The 19,142-nt window shown below is 36.0% G+C and overlaps 1 protein-coding gene across 2 annotated transcripts in view; it reads right to left on the bottom strand.

Annotated features, from left to right (window-relative positions):
* The window catches only part of HECW2 (HECT, C2 and WW domain containing E3 ubiquitin protein ligase 2), a 318,168-nt gene that overhangs the window by 138,770 nt on the left and 160,256 nt on the right, over nucleotides 1–19,142 (bottom strand). Inside the window, exon 1 of one of the 2 annotated variants that reach the window (XM_039844304.1) lies at nucleotides 7,644–8,053. The exons of the other annotated variant lie outside the window; for it this stretch is intronic. The gene's annotated coding sequence lies outside the window, so the exon portion shown is untranslated. Of the gene's footprint in view, nucleotides 1–7,643; nucleotides 8,054–19,142 lie in introns of those variants that run through there. 2 annotated transcript variants of the gene reach the window in all.

Consider the following 19,142-nt stretch of genomic DNA (forward strand, 5'->3'; position numbering starts at 1 on the left):
TTTTATGCCTACAGCACCTGGTCTTCCTAGGCTGTCTCCCATCCAAGGGCTAACCAGGCCCGACCTTGCTTATCTTCTAAGATTAGTTGCCCATTTCTCTTAATAACTAGTCAAATCTGTTGCACTTTCCTTACACCCCCTAAATTCCATCCTCTTCCTTGAAGCAGGGTACCATCCAAACATGGAAAACATGAGGCTTCATCTCCCTGGTTTCTCCATCTCTCTATTACCACCATCTTTTCTATATCCATACCTACTTTGTGTCTTCTTGCCCAAGTTCTACCCCCGTTATGGTGGTACCCTCGAGCCAATCCTCGCCCCCAGTCACCTCTCTCCTTGATCTTTAGCATCTTCCTCTCAACCTAGAAGTATGTCAGCCTCCAAGGGGCATATTTTCCTGGTTTTACTTTTGCTTTTGCTCTTTGACCATTACCTTCTTTGCCCCCTCTCCCATCTTTGTTCTTATTTCTCTTCTAGCTACAACAGAATCTATATTTTAGGAGTATATTTTCTACATACTTAGGTAATTTTCTAGCTGGAATGTAATTATAGAAAGAAACATTGGAGATGTTTAATTCATGTACCTAAATACCTTCTCTAAATCTAATTTTGTTTGGTAAGGTTTATACAAAGCTTGTCTACTCATGTCTCACAAATCTCCTTTGTTCTGTTACAAGTCTAGCTGGCAGTACCTTTCCTCTAAATAGAAAAAACAAAGCACACTTAAAAAGTCCTAAAATCCTTTTAATATAATTTTCATACCTAACTTGTAAATACTGTGAGAACATGATCAGGAAAACTTCTGAAAAATCTTTACTCCTGCCTTATTTTAGCAATCCATGATACTTTTCCAAAATGATTTCATTTGGTGTTTTAAAAGATTACTTCTTAGAGATAGTCAAATTAATTCCAATTAATACAGAAATTATTTTTGTTAAGTTTGTTTCCCCAAGGGACAAATAGTAAAGTGTTTGAATCAAAGAAATAAAGGAGAAGAGATATAAGATTACACATCACACACAACTAACTCTCTTCTATTAACCAAAGAGTATAGCGGCTCTGAGATTTTTCTCAGATCTGGTTAATTAGGTGAGAAAAATACCTCTTTTCCTAAATGAAAACCACTTGATTTTTTAAGAGGAACACCTTAGAATCTTAAATTTATATGAAAGCATCTGCTGCACATTCAGTAGGTCACAAATCACCATTGTCTATCTTCTCCTTTAGATAGTTGATCCTCTAGGGAATTGATCACCCAACTCCATTGCTCACAGTGAATATCCTGGGGGACTCTTCAAAATGCTGACTCCTGTTCCACTCTTCCAGAGATTTTGATTCAGTAGGTTTGAGTTGGGTCACACAAATCTGAATTGTAGCTAACACCCCAACCAGGTAGGTACCACGAACATCACACACACACACACACAAAGTTGTGTCCTGTGGTCATTTCCAGGGAAATTGAGCAATCATTGCAATGTTGTAGGCCATGAATATCTCTTTGACTATTGTCCCTTTCATTTGTTAGCTGTTCCTTCCTTCTTTACGTCCTTCCTTCGTCTGCCTTCTTCGCTCTTCCTTCTTTTCCTTCCTTCCTTCCTTCCTTCCTTCCTTCCTTCCTTCCTTCCTTCCTTCCTTCCTTCCTTCCTTCCTTCTTTCCTTCCTTCCTTCCTAAGTTACAATATGAATCAAAATGATCATTCTAGACCTGGGCTAAGTATATACCTTCACAGAGACCGTTTGACAGTACAAACTTTGAAATTCACCAGCATGTACTAGGTAGGTTATGGAAACCTACTGCAATGTGAGATGAAAACTTTGACAACAAATGACTTGAGACTAGAAATACACTGTGGAGGAAGGATGAGTCTCTATCAGTGAATGTACCAAGTAGAGCACCAATCTTACTAAGCGCTATGAAAGTCCATTAACGAACTTCCAGATGAATTTGCAAACTTGGCATTAGTTTTTAACCCAATCTCCCTAGGTGTCCAGTTTCTTACATTGAAGCTCTCCGTATGTGGGGTGAAAAAAAAAGTGTGTGTCAGATATGCTTAGAGATTACCATGATAACATGCCATCAGCTGGGAATGCACCTGTTTGTGACCATGCCTTTGGAGCCACTTGAATGGTAATCTTCTCATAAGTACCAGAAAAATTTGCTAGAGATGGGAGAAAAAGACACTAGAACCTTACAGGATAGAAAAAGCAACAGAGGCTGACAGAGCCAATGACAAGTACGCAAGGTCTGGCCTTGGGGATATTTGTGCCTTCCTACAATTTACTGCCCCTAGAGGTCAACAACCCCCCTGCATTTGTCTAGTTATTTTCCCACAATTTATTGCCCTTCATTAAAATAGTATATTAGCCGCTGAGTTTAACCACTTTTTTGTGTCTTCATTTCATTTCCATGAAGGTTTCTTTGCACACAGAAATTAAAATTATAATATCTAATGAAATTTGTATGCCATGTTTCCTGTTAATCTATCTTCTGTCAGTCTGATTGTAGGCCCAGTAGCTGAACCTAGGAGAACATAAGAAAGGATTTTTTTCCTTCTCTATATGTCCTCAAAGGTGTGGTCAGGATTCTTCCTCAAGGTCCATTTGTCTGGTACTTTCCCCCGTATATCATTATGACTCAAGCTTCTCCTTCCATGTTTTTCCTTTTTGTTTCCACATCATCATCTCAATGAAATCTACTCTGACTGCCCCATTTAAAACCACAACTCCTCCAGCATTCCTGGACTACCTAATTCTGCTCAATTTCTTTTCCATAACCTCATCACCATCTAACGTTCTATATAACCTACTTATACTTCTTATATATTGTCTGCCTGTCTCTCTAGAATTTAAACTCTAGAAGGTCAAAATCTTTTGTCTATTCTGTTTACTGCTCTATCTCCAAGTGACTAGAACAATATCTGGCACATAGTAGGTGCTCAGATTTGGCTGAATGAAAGACATCTTGATATCTTCTTTTGATATATGACATTAACTGAATATTAGTTTTATATTTTTAAAATATATAAGAGAAATAAAATTCTCACCAAAGAATGCATAAGCCTTTTTAAAGAGATCTCCATCTTGTTCAGAACAGAGAAAAACAAGGACAATATCGCAAATTCTGTGGTAAGCTTTATTGGGCTAATTTAACAAAAGCGGTTTATTTAAACGCTCAGTCTTTATAACAAGAATTTCTAATTAACTTATTTCGATCACACTGTTGTGCTGCGCTGACATTTAACTATGTTTATAACTTACAGTAGGTCACACAAAAAGATGATTTGCCTTACTTAAGATCACATGACCAGTTTCAGGTAAAGGCCTTTGAAACCTCATAAGTTCTTTCCTGACAAAGACTCGGAGCATTTCTAAATTAAGATTTATTTTTACCAACTGAATGTTTTCCTCTACAGAATATAGGAAACACAAATTCTTTGATAATATCTCAGAAGGAAAATTACTGAAGGCTTACTTATAACAAATAAGTCTATTTTATTTGGTTATTGTATAAATTTATAATAAATATCACTGTAAAAATAAGACATGCAATTTGTGATTATTTTATCCAATTTCATGATTAAACTATCAGTAAGAATTAGGTGCTCTTTGTAAAATTTGAAGCTTAAAAAATTTCAAAGTCTCTTTGAAGTATGCATTGCCATCAGTGCATAATTTTCCCCATCACAGTTTGCGTGAGTACTTTCCTCTAGCAATTACACTTTTATGATGAGAATGTAAGCCCAAGATTTTTAAAGGGTTGAATGTGGCCAGCATTTGGTAGCTTGGTAAACACCTTGGCACAAGATCTAATATTAGGCCCTTCAGGAATATTCAATAACGATAACACTAAAATGCCTCAATCCTATTTCGTGTACAAGGCTGACAGGTTAGAACAAGACCTCCAATTGCTAAAGAACTTTCATGATAAAGAGTGGAGTAAATGATCTTTTCCTAAAGGTCTTTAATTTGGGGCACAGTGATGACAGGCTAATAAGAGTTAGAAGGAACAGTTTAAGGCCTGAAGATGGAAAAAAAAACAATTCTAGAAGTTATAGAGAAAATGAAATTTATTGAAAATTAATTCAACAAATATTTATTGAGCATCCACTATTTGCCATGCAATATTCTAAGTTACAGTGATTCCAGGGGAATGAGAGAGTCAAAAGTCATTGTCCTTATGGAGACTTTGGCCCAGTGGGGAAAGTGATCAACAGGCATATACATATAATGTATATGTCAGGTAGTATAGTCAATATAATGTAATGTCAAGTAGCAATAATATGGCTCAAAGAAAGACAACCAGGGGATGGAAGGATAAAGAAGTTGGTGGGAAAGTGTTACTTTATGTAGGTCGGTTACAGAAAGAGGGGCCTGAATAAAATGAAGGCATTTTCCACAGGGGGATTTGGGAAAAAAGCGAAAAATAAAAATGCAAAGACCCTGAAACAGGAACAAGCCTACAGTGTTCTGAAGAACAAGAAAGTGATGCAGCTAGAGCAGAGTGAGTGAGGCAGAGAAAGGGAGAAGACGAGATCAGAGAGACACAGAGGGCCACCTCGTAGACCTCCACGGCAATATCAAGAGCTTTCTATATGCCAAGCACGTTCTACTGTTTTGCCTTTATTAAAACTGCTAACAATTCTTTGAGGTACTCTTAATAGATTTTTAACGATGGAGAAACTAAGGCACAGAGAAGTTAAGAAATGTGCCCAAGATCCCAAAACTACTATATGCAGAGTGAACACAGGCTGCCTTGCTCCAGAGCCCATGCTCCTCAACACGACACCACACTGTCTATGGTGAATAGTTTGGATTCCACACTGATGATAATGGAATGTCACTGAAGAATTTAAACCAGGAAAGTGACATGATCTGCATAAAAAAAATTAAAAAAAAATATCATTCTGGCTACTGCCCGCAGAGTAGATTATGCAAGGACAAAAGTATGGCTCACATGCTTCATGCCCAGGCCTAGCATCAAGTGTTGGAGCATAACCTAAACATGATCCTCCTCCCATCTCCATCTCTTCTGTACAGACAGAGCTGTAGCAGCTATGAATATCCATCCTTTGTGCAAAAGGTTGTGCACCGATTCCAGACTCTTCAGTCCAATGACCCTGTGAGGTGACTCCTCTACCTCTAAGCTCTCTCCAATCAAACCACCATCCTGTAATTTCCCTAAGTCCACCATGCTCCTCCCCTACTTCTCTATTCCAACAACTCCTGAAAGTCCAACTTTCCTATATTCAGCCTTAGTCAGTCAAAATCACTTAGTGAACTCAATGAACACTTAATGAAACATATTTATTATACCACTGGCATTTAGTCCTCATGGACCTTCTATTCACCAAAAAAAGTATGCTTTTTGTTTTTGGGTACATATCATTTATTACAGGTGCTATGAAAGTAAGACACCATTTGATAATGATGTTGTCAGGCTGTGGCTGCCAGGTGACAGTAAGATCCCAAAACTTCAAGAGACAGGACATTTGACTTCAAACTCCATTTCTCTCATTTACTAGATTTATGACTTTGGGTAAGTCTTAAAACTGCAGAGTCTCCATTTCTTTATTCTATAAAGTGATAACAGCACCTACCACAGAAAGCTGTAAGGAATAAATGGTACTGTATGTGAACCTGGTATATATTAGGAGCTAACTGTGTGGGTTTTTAAAATTTTTCAATCCATTTCAGCCTTCTTTCAAAAGGAGCTATGGTTTGTTTTTTTCCAATACTCAAAAGCACAATTCCTCAACTTCATTTTAACTTTTACTTTTTAAATTGATTTTTAAATAAATGTATTTTATTCTAATTTCTCACAAATATACATAAATTAAAACAAATACATGCTTATTTATATGTGTTCGGAGACTCTGCTTTCTTAAGCAACAGATGTCAAATTACCAGACAACAAAAGTCCAGGCCATATATATTCAGTAATAGTTCATCATGCCCTTACACATGTAGCACAGTGTTTCACACTGAGTAACTCAATACTGCCCAGTCCTTGGATGGAAGGTCACTCAAAGTTTAAAATTCTGTCAATGAGCTTTCAGCCTGGCTTAAGAAAGACTCAGACAGAGGTGCCCTCATTTCCCTACACAATGAAACAGAGACTTCGAGTACAGTGTTCAGCTTAGAAGTGTCTGTCTCAGCACTATGTGTGTAAAAAGTTGCCAGAAATGACAAAGTTTTGATTATATATCCTCCTTCCTTTCCTCTAATTATTTTTTTAAATACCATGCATACACTCAGCTCTCACTCAAAAATAATCCCTTTTAATACTAAGTGTAGCTTAAAAGCAACCTCTAGATTCTGCAGGGTGTTAACTTTTACATTCCACAAGATAGCTGAAGAGTCTGAGAAATGTATAGCTATTATAAAATATAATGTTTAGCACAAAAGCATCCTTTGGTTAGGGGTAAATTACTCCTTTGATCTTAATGAGCTCAAACAACAAGGTTCGGGAACTGTAATAGCTAATTTTGTTAGAGCTAATCCAACTAGGTCTGAAAATACTAATTAGGAGTATGTGGGAACATCTCTTCTGGAACATTCATTGCTGCTGATCCTAAAGAATAACTTCACACAAGTAGCTACTCCCTATGGGTCCCTCCCCAAAACGGCTTAATAAGAAGAAAAATGATCTTTCCCAGACATCAGAATGCTCACCTGAATCTTTACTTAATCATCAAAGTATTTTTTATTAAACTGAGCATTTATCTATGTTTCTCAATGAGGATCTCACTGACATGACATTCCAGCAGATAATTCTTTGTGAGGGTCTGTCCAATGCATTATAGAAACTTTGGTGTCCCTAGCTCTCAAGCACTAAATGCCATTGCATCCTACATGACAATTAAAAAATAACATCCTCAATGCCCCTGAGAACCATTGATTGGCATTTCATAGCCAAAAAATGAAAAATAAAAAATTTCATTTGAAAAGCTAATTTGTAAAGAATTAAGATTGAAATGAATTTTGCTCTGACTTCATTCCAGTTCCTAAACAATTAAACCAGATTTAGAAGGCCTATAGAAAACTGGGCCAGTTTGCCACAGCAGCCACAAGAAAATTTTTTTTTAAAAACCATGGTTTTATTCTCAAGTTAAAATTTGTTATAAGATTGTTGTTAAATCAACAGTCTCTAGAATGCAAATATCTACAAATATTTGTCCATATGTTACATTACAAATAAATATCCCTTAATATCTTATTCCCTAAGAGAAGAGTAAATTCATCAAAAACATTATTATTCCAGAGGCAGATAATCTGTCATGAAATCTATTTAGACTCAATGAAATGCCATTATTAAAAGCACTCTTGTAGAAGTTGTGTTTAACATTACAGTAAATAATTCACTTAAAACCAATGGGACTCCAGAAACTCACAATGAGGGGATTATATATTTAGTTTTACCTACTTTAATCCCAGTACTGATCTCCTATGATGAGGTGCCAAGTGACTAAATGTGAAAAACGCACTGCACACTTTGTAAATGAACTATCCCTAACCGAGCTGGGAGGGGACAACATTTAAGAACTTTTCAAAGAGAGAGGCAGAGAGAACTGTAAATCTCAAACAGTTGGACACAGAAATCAGGTGAAAGTTCAATTCATTTCCAGAATTTACTAATACCTTACCTCATATAATCCCAAAGAGTTTCTCTCTGCCTTTACCAGGGTAAACTCCATCATTTCAAATCAGATTTAAGAAGCAGTCTGAAGAAACACGTTTCATTCTCCTTAAAATCTTGTACCTGGCCTACCCACTTGGCAAGTTCATTCACAGGAGTGGCCAGAATTGAAGTCAAGGTGGGAGTGGAGTCCTAATAACGTGGCTTTGAGAGCACTGCAGGTCCACTTCACTGATGCTCCTGCCTCTCCTCCTCCTCCCCCAAAGTTCTAGAAATAAAATACTAGAAGAATTCAAGCAGTACACTACCAAGAGACTCCTGTTCAACTTAAAATGACACTGAGGGCCACTCCTGCCTTTCATCAAGACTTATCATAGCTCAGGCCTCCTAAGTGAAAAAACATAACATGTTAGTGTCCCTTTGGCTGAGGCAGTTGTAGCCACACCCCTGTAAAGAGTACAGGATGCAATCACCCCATCCTCCCCTCAGCTTCCTTCCTTTGCTTTTCCATGGGAGAATTCCAAAGAATGAGTTATGAGTACCTACACACACACATACACACACAGACACACACACACGGTCATACAGAGCAGGCTGATGTAAACAAGATGACTGTTGTCACAAAGAGGGGAACTTTCTGTTTGATTTACTCAGACTAGTGTGGCCACTATCTGGGAACTCTAATTTACTATTGCCATTAATCAGATATAACATTCATTTAGGTTACCGAAATAGGCTTAGAGTATCCTAATCAATCCAGAACAGAGTTTGTGGACTTGTGATTTCAGGCTGTAAAACAGAAATAAAACTTTTTCGAACATCACATAGCTTTAATGAAAACCCAAACGTGGTTATCAATCCAGAAGTTATTTTCAGACCTTACTTTTAATGCAAAAATAAATACAATCATCAACCTATCTGGTGCTCTTGTCTTATGTTGGGAAGAGGTTGGGTAGGGGAACCCCCAGTTCAGATGTATTGTTCTTTAATGGAGAAAGGGGCCTCCTAAGCTTTTGGCTAACCTAGGGGAGTCACTGCAATTTTTAAGTGCTGGTTGAATGGTAAATGCAATCAAAAGATGCAAGACCATATCTTTCCAGCATACTTCCAGGAAAGCAAGATGAAATGTCCTCATTTGTCACATGCTTTTACTGTGAAGTGAGGCAGACGGGATTTAAGCTCCACGCTACATATAGTGTCTGCAATTTCCTCTCTGCTGTTCCTTTAACTCAGACATAGTTTGTCATGAAGCTTCAAGGGCCCACATTGCTTTGGACTGGTTCTGGAATGGACTGAGTAAACACAGCAATCCATAATCATCACCACTCTGACCATAATCATCACCACTCTGACCAGGCCTCTTCTGGACAGGCAAATCCAGTCAAGTCTTAAACCAAATCACTGTGGATTTGGGGGTGTGTCCTAGAAAACAACGATAATAGCAAGCATGTACAGAATGCCTACTATGTACCAGGAACACATAATAGATGCTTTAAACTCCAACAAATGCCACTGTACTCTAAGAGTGAGGTCAATAGTGTTATTAGGCCTATGTTACAGATGAGGAAACTGAGGATCACAGAGAGGAAGTGACAATGGCAAGGATTTAAAGTCATATCTGAGTGACACTCAAGCCCAAGCTCATTTACAATACACTGCCTCCCTCAAATAACACTGTGAAAATGCTCAGTAATTCACAGGTGGCCAATGGGCCCACAGTGGCCTAAGTCACCATCAGGAGATTAGGAAAAATAAATCTAGAAAGGATAATGCACCGGCATCAAAGATGACTACAGCCTGTGAACAACAAACTTCTCAACAATGTCAGCATCTCTGTTTTCATTCTCAAGAAAGTGTATGATCTTGAACTCTTGCCTACTTCCAAATCATGGACCACCAGACTCTCCTTGGGGTTGAAGAGAGGCTCACACCGTGTGGTCATAGTGCAGCTCTAATCACCACTCACTTCCAGGTCTTAGACTCCGCCGGATGCTTCCACAACGCTGGCCCTCCAAGCTCTGATGCTTTGCCTTCCAATACTGTAACATTTGCCAGATAGGCCACTTTAGCTGAACTCTAGGATCTGTTCCTCCCATGTGTCACTGATGCTCATGTGTGGCAAACAGGCTAGTTTCCTATGTCAAGGAAACCTACTTGCCCACAGTATAAGCCATTGTCATAACAGTTGATCAAGAAAGAACTTATAGAGTGAAGCAAAGGAGGTTAGATGAATGTTGCAGCTTAGACTTATGGCCACCACATAGACATACCTTTTCATAAAGATGGTATTTCTCAAACACAGGTTATTTAGCCATTACCCACTCAAATCACAGTAAACTAGTATATTGAGCAGATATAGCCAGAGGAGCATACTGTCAGACCTCAAAATTTACATATGCTATTCCTTTATTCAAAATCACACCCTTCTGTGAAAGAAAGGCCAAAAAGAAAATCAACAACAAACAAAATGAGGAAGCACATGAGTACCAATATTGCATTCATACATCACCTTAGCGTTTTTACTTATTGTGATATCATATGGTGTTAGCTGAACTAGGAGATAATTGTGAACAAGACAAACATAGCCCCTACTCTTTCTTTCAGAGTTTCTATTTGAGAGAGAAAGAGAGAGAGAGAGAGAGAGAGAGAGAGAGAGAGAGGAGGAAAAAACACTAAATAACAAATATAAAATGAATTCTTTAGTTACTATTATGATAACATGCTACAAAGGAAGAAAAGAATGTTGTAAGGGAATGGCTGAGCTGCTGAAATGACCCAGGCCAAAGAAAAAGAGAAGGCTCCCTCAAGGAATCAATGTGTGAATGAAACTCTGCAGGATGACTAGGAATTGGGTAGGGAGAGTAGAGAAGAGGAAAGAGAGATCATTCCATGTGGAAGAGCTGTGCGGAGGTCTTATGGTGGGAAACAAAGGTTAAAAGACCAGTGTGACTAGAGCACAAAGGATAAGGGAGAGATGAGACCAATAATGAACAGACTAGAAATTGTAAGCATCCATGTATAGGGAAAGGGAGGCTTAAGAATAAGGGAATAGAAATTGTCCCTTTCCCCATCTCTGTAAGATCTTCTGAAAGCCCAACTGATTATCACGAAGTTGTCAACATTCTAAGCTATTGATCTAGCAAGGATACTCGGGGGTAGAACTGCGATTTGTGGATGCTGAATGGATTAACCATAGAAAATTAAAGACATCACAACTAAAATAGCTTATTCCCCAAAGCTCACAGTATATTTATTAAGAGTAAAGCAAAGAACAGCCAAGACATAATTCTTAAATGACAATACAAATTGACAATGGAAAAATTCAACAGTGTCTCCTCCATCTGTCTTTATGCTGGCACTAAAAACATAAAACAGAATCAAGGTTAGTACATCAGGAAGGAACAACCCTTTTCCTGAAAAGCCTATTATGAATTTCCTTTGTGTTTATGCATTTTGTGTGCCTCTAAGTCTGACACTCATATGCATTTTTTGTTTTACAGCAAGTGTCTGCTTATCTGCTGCAATTTTTATTGGCTGTTTTTTCTTCTGACATTGTGTTCACAAAGAAGCCAGATGAATGTTCATTTCATCATCACTCTCATTTCAGATTCCCCAAATCTTCCAATGGAAATACACATACATTTGTGTATAAATCAGAAGCGTTTTGAAAATATGTTAAAAATGAGACAGCTGCTTAAAGATCAAGGGGAGGACCTAAATCTAAAACCAAATAGATGCATGTACATAAAACATGTGATTTTTTTAAACTTAGCTTAGAAAGTGGTAGGCAATTAAATTCAATAAAAATAATAATGGCTATCATCTGTTATCTATTAAGAACTTACTATATTCCAGGCCCTGTAAGTATGTATACACATTCCCTCATTTAATCCTCAGAGAGACCTTCTGGCATAATTATTATAATCCCCAGTTCACAAATTAAGAAAACTGGGGGATACAGTGATTGAATAACTTGCTTGCACAAGATTACATAGCAAGAAACTAGCTGAATTTCAAATCTAGAGTCTGTATGACATCAAAGCTTATCCACACATTCCTCATTGTTATACAACTTCGTCCAACAATAAAACTACTATTGCCCAAGTGCCAAGAACTATGCCCAATATTTCAGAATCATTTACCAACAGAATTCTCACAATTTTGAGAGGTGTTTTTATCCTCAAGATGAGGAAACAGTTTGAAGAATCTAGTGACTTGATCAAGGGCACACGTGGCAAGGTTGAAAAGTACAGAGGAAGATTTTCCGGGACCCTGCGCAATTTCACAACAGCGACACTTTTATAGTGCTTGAAGTTCAATAAAAGTAAGAATGGGCATGTTACTTTCTTAGAGTTTTGCAGTTTTATCTGGGAAATTTTCATTATGCTTTGGAAGAGCACAGTCCCCAAAGAACTAATGTTCTCATCTTAGGTAGATAAGGAAATCCCGTTATCAACGTCCCTTCAAGCCAAAATACCAGGATTGTGATCCATTGCTTTCACACACAGGAATAAATGATACTCGCCTTTACGTTTCTAATAGAAATATAAAATTTCTATTTGAATATGAGCAAACAGATGTAATGTGCCCAAAACTCTGAAAGGCATACCCAAATAAGAATAAATGTGGTCCCCTCCTTTCAGTAATTTCCACTACAGAATTAAAGAGCTAGCTATAGCACTGTCTCCTTTCTTTGACTAATGTATATCTTAAAGCTCTAAGGATATATTTTTCTTTATGGGTGAATTTTGTATTAACACATAAGAATGTAAGTTTCCTTATCAATAAATTTTGTGTTAACTCATATTAATATAAAGACAAGTATTTTTAAATAAAATACTATAGTGGCTTATAAAGAATCCACCTTCCTCATTCAATTCATAACTACTTAATTGCATGGATAATGGGTTCTATAGCTATGCTATTTTTTATTCCAAATAAATATTTTGTAAAGTAGGATAAATTTAAGAATAGATTTTAAGCATGTAAAACTCTGAAAATAAAATGAAACCAATAGAGAAGGATGTAAAATTATTTTGTATGCATTGTTTCTATCTGTAAAATGAGAACATTACCTTTTTCCAATAATGCTTTGCATACAGCTGAGATAGCAATGACCCTGATAATATATCCTAGAGATTTTTTGCTGAAAGTACATATGTAGAGACTCCAATATACTCACATTAACGAACATGTTCAAAATAGGCATTTATAATATAGCACCATAGTATGCGATGCAGAATTAAATACTCACAGATTCCCAAACCCTGAAGGAATAGTTCTCAAATTCTATTGTGTATTAGAATCGCCTGGTGAGACAACATTTAAAACTCAGACACCACAGAGCAAACCACAGAAATTCTGATTGAGTAGGCATAGGATGGGTCTTAGGAGTCTGAGTTCTTAAACAATTACCCCAGCTAATTCCGATATAGGTGGGTCCTTAAACCACACTTTAAGAGACACTAGCCTAGAGTCTCAAAATCTAACAGACCAATCATTAATGTACATGTGTATGTGAATGTCACATTTGATTTTGCCAATTTGTTTTATTAGAAAACACAAAAAGAGACATGCAGTTTTATACCTTTAAGTATTCCCTACCCTAACAATTCTCACAATGATTATTTCCAACCCATTTTAGAAGAAAAAGTATAATAGGAAAATAAGCAAGTACAGGGAAAATAAAGACAGGAAAGGATGCTAACCTGAGAAATAAAGTTTTCATCTATATTTAAGTCTAGAAGAGTGCTCCTCAAAATAGGAACCATGGACCAGAGCTAGGCCATGAACTGGCTTTTTAATGATCTAAAGTAAAGAAATTGAGTGTCAGCCTTTAGAAACTTATACAGAAATTTGTCAAGAGTAATTTTAAGTCTGTTCCATCTAATAATAAAAATGTGGGCTTATATTTTATAGATCTTGTTTTTTATTCCATTTAATTCTTCTAATAGTTCATTTTTATTTTGGTTTACAGAAGATCAATGTCTGTGATGGATTTGAATGACAACAGGTAATTTGAGAAGCACTGGTGGACTCCAGGTAGAAGAATCCAGCCATGCTTGGTCAGTCCAGTGAGACTCCCAGCCCAGGACTGGATAAAAAGGTGGCTTTCTGTGGTATCATCTCAAAGGGTTCAGGGCCGAAAGGATTTCTTGAACAGACATCCTTAACGTCTCATAATAACTCAGTCTGAATCTGTCAGCATTACACCAATCTGTGTTTATTTTTTTTTTTGTCAATCGACCAACTTTTCTATAGCTTGTACCACCTCTTAAAATGACATTTTAGTAAAATTTCCTGTTTACTTTCAATAGCATAAAACAGTACTTGTTTCACTTATTCTAAATGTGTACCTTTCAACTTTCAAAGAGACCCTGGAGTTTTAATATTTGAGGATTTTGTGGTGAACTTTATCACTTTCGGGTGTACACAGGGTGTTTATTCCTTATCTGTTCATCTTTGCTGACATGAAACTATTGTTTCAGGATGTTCTCAAAAAGGAGGTCTTTTAATCACCTCGGTCATCTTAGTACTAGGTCTCTATCAGCTGTATAATGATTTTCATATTTGGCAATGACAACAGAAGCACAAAGTATCAATAAATTATTCCAGTCATAAGTACATACATGGGACACAGAACTCATGTTGCAGTTTTCCTGCCTCCTAGTAAACTTTAAATAATAATCGTCTCTGTTATTGAAGACCTGCATTCTAAACAGTATTAAAGTTAAATTCTAGACATATTCTAAAAATTCCTGCATCAGGTCACTGTATCCCTTGGTAGCAGCCTGCAGCTGCTACTTTTGCTCTATGAGTGTTGCCAAGAATAACTTTTTCCCTTCCAAGTGAAACATGGTGTTTATAAAATGTGAGGGATGGAGAACCTGGGAGTATGAATCTATACACACAACAGACAAAGGCACAATAATAGCAACTTCACTCCAAGTTGCCAAGATTTCTAGCCAGGGTGAATGAAAAATGAGGATTTTCTCCCCTAAATTATTGTGTTCCTTTTTTAAAAGAGAATAAAGTCAAACTTTAAATATTCGAGTTCATTCTGTGATGCTAAGAATTCTCTGACAGCTTGTTGGCAGCACAGAATAGCACTAGTTCTGCAGCCAAAGTGGATAACTATTAGCTGTGTGACCTTGGCCAAATGATTAACCTTAACCTTTAGTTTCCTCATCTAAAAAATGGCGATAATAACACTGCATCGCCAGCACAATTTTGAGAGGACTATAAAGCTGGATAAAGCAAGTAGACAATGCCTGGCATAGAGTATATACTCATTGCCAGTAAATTCTCAGATATTAGTGTTGTTATTCTCAACAGGGAAAACTCTAAATCACTGAATTATCTCCAGAAGTTTTTAGAATTTAACTTCTGCAACAAATATTTACACTTACGTAGGTTAATGACAGTCCATCAGGGAGGTAGCTGGCTACATGAACTGACCTCTGGAGTCACCCGTGTCTAAGTTATCTGACATGATTAAACTGGGCTCAAATTCAGTACTTTTAGGAAAATTCAAATAACATCTTTGGAGAAAAAGAACTGTCTTTCTTCAATTTACTAAAGAAATTATAATTGTTAATACCTTTTATTGTACTACATACATTTGTTTCAGCAATCACTTTAGGAAAGGTTAAGTGAAACAGATAAAACCAAAATCACAAGTCATCTTTGTAAAAGTGGCATTTATCCAAAATGCTTTTCCTGGAACAAACTGTAACAACTTGATTCACTCCCACCCTTCCCTATCAAGCTATATTTAAGGGTCTGTAAGCATTTTCCATTATAAACTGCTATCATCAGGATTTGTAATTTTACCTTCTAATCTGTTTTAGAGTTTATATATAAATATCTCAATCAACTTTTAAAAAAGCTTTTTTTTTTTTAATTGAAAACTTCCTTTGGTAAAAAAATAATAGTACAAGGGGTGGGTAAGGGAAAGAAACACAAGAAAAATAAGAATTATTTTACACATAAAAAAAATTATCTGCCATGGCTTAAGCAAAATGAAGTGTATATTCAAGAAATACATGCCACCAAAGACTATATTAATTCAGTAGTCATTATGTCATAGTCATAATAATTATAAACTCTATGTGTCCAAAAATAAATGAATAGGTAAATTATGGCACAGCCATATAACAGGGTATTATGTAGCCATCACATGATGTTCCCAAATAATTTTTTTTCTTTTCAAATAATTTTTAATGACATGGGAAAATGCTCATTATATAATAAGTGGGAAAATACACTACAGAGCTATGTGCACAATATGAACTTAATTAAGTTTTAAATGCATATAATATTTATTAAAATAAACTTGTAAAAGAAATACACCAAAATATTCATAGTAATTATTGCTTGGCAGGAAGACTTAAGTGTTCTTTATTCTTCAATATTTTCCAACTTGTCTATAATGAACTTGCATCACATTAATAACTGAAAAGAGAGACTTCAATCTGGTTAGTGTGATGAGAAATACAAAAACAGTAATACAGGTAAAATGAAATTTGGCATCTCTTTCTTTCCTGTCTTTCTAGATCCTCTGTATTTCCCTTGCAAATCTATCTTTAATCATCAACTATTCTGAAATTTGAAACTACTACTTATACTGTGGATTTATGAAGTACCCATTCAAAAAGAGTTTTTATTTATCAAGTGGAGTTGCCCAAAAGAGTGACCTTGTAGCTAACCACATATTATCAATAATCCATGTCTCAAGATACTAAAAAAAAACAAGTATCATCCATCATAAGGGGACTTCCAAGGGATAAAACAGATTCAAGATATATCTGGTAAGAAAACAATAAAAAATATAAAATTGAAGCAAAAGATGTCACATGAAAACAAGTTTGAATCTGACTGAGTTTAAAATTATATTCAAAACTTCAAGTACTCAAGTCATCAGCCCAAAGACACCTGCTCCAAATGGAATTATAATGTCAATTTAAATAAAACATAAATATCAAAAGATTTCAGAGTCCCAGGCTATCTCAGAGCTTCTCTAACTCCTACCAAAAACAAAGGTGTGTGCACATGTGTGAACACACATGTGCACGCATGTGCGTGCACGCACGCGCGCGCGCACACACACACACACACACACACACAGAAATCACAGTACAATCAATCACTGTAAGCATTCATGGCCAGAGATATCATTTCCAGTTTATCTTTAGAGAAATCTAAATAAATTCTACTAGAAAAACAAATTTTACTTTTTTCAATTTGTGTATTTCAAATTTATGTATTTAGAAACGACTGTTAAAGAAAAAATATGAGGATACTAAGAGTGAAACAGATGCCAAGCCACATCTAAATAACATTATTATACTAAGTAAAAATGAAGAATGTGATAACAAAACATAAATTAAAATAGTATTTCATTTTTTAGGGTAAAAAAACAGAAAAGAGTTACAAATTCTGTGAAAACTACTCCTTGATGATGCTCAAATTTCATAAGCAGGTCAAGGAAGTTTTAATAACATTAATCACTAAATCAAATGGAAACCAAGTTAGTTGAAGCTACATAACAGTTAGTGCCAAGGAAAAGTATCTTGGACTTTTAGTGATAAAACAATAAGTAAAAATTCTTAGAATCCTAAAGAAAGAGAAAGAGAGTCTCAAGTGTAACCTAAGAGACAAATTATATTATGACCACTTTTAATCATTTATCTGCTTAAAGTTATCTACTTATGTTCAGAACAATATTAAAATGTACATAGTCACTCACCAAAAAGAATCAAATCTCTTTAGTCACAACTGGCAATAACTAGGGCATTATTGCTTACGTACTCTGAAAATAATCTGTCAATGAAAATTAAAGTATTAGGAATATACCATGCCTTTTCAGTATGAATTGCATTTTAGAACAACTAAGGAGCTGTAGCTGATGAGGGGAAGTGTTTTTCGCACCAGAATTCCAAGAAATAAATGTGGAAGGAATGAAAAAATTAGAAAATTCACAATTTTTCAACACCTAAGAAAATAACATAATTGAATACATTACCCAAAAAATTAATGGGAAACTTTCCAATCTGGATATTAGTGATATTACAAAGATATGGGTGACCAGATATTAAGTATTTCATGTATCTTTTGATTAAATGTGGTATGAAGTACACAGCACCATCAACTGCCCACCCTTGGGAAAAAAATAAAACTGACCCTAGTTAAGAACTTCGTGTTAAACTCAAATTTACAAGAAATATGAGAGATAGTGGAAAAATTTAAAAGATATTAGCAGGAAACAAAAAACAAATCCATAATATGAGATGTTCTACAGGATAATTGATACAGTTGTCAGTGCCACTGAGAAAAATAAAAAAGAGAGAAGGTAGTAAAAGAAACCAGTCAAAAAATAAAATATTCTATATAATTGTTTTTTACAGAACAAAAACAAGCAAAAATAACCTATAGTTTTAGCAGTCAATTCTTGGAGATTGCGATTGGAAGGGGACATGAGGGAGACTTCCGGGGTGCAGAGAATGCTTTGTATCTTGATTTAGGTGGTAGTTATAAAGTTGTGTACATATATAAAAATTTGTCATGCTGTATATTTAAGATTAAGACACCTTAAGGACTTTCATAAATATGTTTTTATTCCTCAATAAAAACAATATAAGAGGCATGACTAATATATGGTATCAGAAGGCAGGAGACAACGGTTGCCTTAAAAAGGGGGTATGATTGAGAAAGGCAGAAGAAGGACTCCAAAGTAGTAGAAATGTTTTGTTTCTTGATCTGAGCACTGTTATCATAAATGTGTTCACTTTGACAAGATCAAGTTGTAGACTTACGATTACTTCACTTTTCACTATGAATGACATTCTCCAATTTTTAAAAAGGTGAAGAAAGGAGGTACTACTCCATATTAAAGGTGAAATAATAACCAAATTATTTACTGGATTTTGTTTAAGCAAACCAACTGATTTTTTGAAGGATAGTGCAATTTTAATATTGGATAATTCCTGTGTATTGCATTAAGTATAATAAAGATATTGTATTTGTATGAGATAATGTTCCTATTGATTAGAAGTTTATAGGGGTAAAACAGTTGTCATGTGTGGCCACTGAAGTCTATGGTCAGTTACCTCAATGGTCAGATAACAATTGGACAGAGATTTCCTTAAATGCCTTGAACCAATAAGTCCCCCAGCTTTTGTTAAGGGGCTCTGTGTATACGATGGATCACACCTTCAACACACTAGTAGTTTATAACTCAGCCTTAGCCTTTACTTCCAGCTTGCATAGTGCCTGAAGTAGGCCAGCAATGAGGCCCTTTTCAGGTTTTTCCTGGGCCTAGCACAGTCCTGCCTACATGTGTAGCCTTCTAGATTTCCAGGAATAGATCACAGTTTTTCAAAGTCCCCCTGTGGACTTCTCATTCTCCATTTTGTCCTTTTACATTCTTTAGTCAGCCCTTTGTGTGCCTCATGTGCTATTGCTATCTCAGGCAACTGTAATATTAAACAACTGCCAGTGTTTGTTT

Source organism: Pteropus medius, unplaced genomic scaffold (assembly GCF_902729225.1).
Source record: "Pteropus medius unplaced genomic scaffold, Ma_sr-lr_union100, whole genome shotgun sequence".
NCBI lineage: Eukaryota > Metazoa > Chordata > Mammalia > Chiroptera > Pteropodidae > Pteropus > Pteropus medius.